Source organism: Tarenaya hassleriana, unplaced genomic scaffold (assembly GCF_000463585.1).
Source record: "Tarenaya hassleriana unplaced genomic scaffold, ASM46358v1 Cleome106, whole genome shotgun sequence".
Classification (NCBI taxonomy): domain Eukaryota; kingdom Viridiplantae; phylum Streptophyta; class Magnoliopsida; order Brassicales; family Cleomaceae; genus Tarenaya; species Tarenaya hassleriana.
This window is the reverse complement of record NW_010960850.1, coordinates 273,134-273,981: the sequence shown is the minus strand read 5'-3', so window position 1 is coordinate 273,981 and position 848 is coordinate 273,134.

Genomic DNA, 848 nt, shown 5'->3' with positions numbered 1-848 from the left:
ATGATTGGAACTTTGGAGTCTTCATCCATGTCTAGCACAACAAAATCGACCGGTACATAAAACTCACCAATCTTCAAAGGTACATCTTCTAATATTCCCGCTGGGTACTTGATCGATCTATCCGCTAATTGTAATGCCATCCTTGTCGGTTTTAGCTCACCGACGTTCAATTTCTTGTAGATTGACAAGGGCATTAAACTTACACTCGCTCCAAGATCACACAAGGCTCGATCGATGTCGATGTTTCCTAGCTTACAAGGGATAGAGAAACTTCCCGGATCAGCCATTTTTGGGGGAAGTTCATGCTTCATGATTGCAGCACTGATCTCGGTACTAAGGGCTACTGTTTCCTTTTCCACAACCCTTTTCCTCGCCAAGATGTCTTTTCGACACTTCGCATCTGAGGGCATTTTGAGAATTACCTCATGAAAGGGCATCGTAATCTCCATCTTTTTCAACATCTCCGCAAACTTCCCAAACTGACTTTCCTCATTAAATTTCCTTAGACGAGAAGGAAAAGGGATTGGAGGTACCTTAGGTGGCGGTGGAATGTAGATGGGTTCTTTCTCATGTTCTTGCACCTTTGGAGTGTCTTCCTCTACAGCCTTGCTTTTTTCCTCTCTTGTTAGCCTTGGAGGTGATGTCTTCTCAACCATCGGAGGGGTGATCTCCGGAAGTTGTTTTCCACTCCTCAGCTCCATTCGCATATGAGGGCATTTTGAGAATTACCTCATGAAAGGGCATCGTAATCTCCATCTTTTTCAACATCTCCGCAAACTTCCCAAACTGACTTTCTTCATTAAATTTCCTTAGACGAGAAGGAAAAGGGATTGGAGGTACCTTAGGTG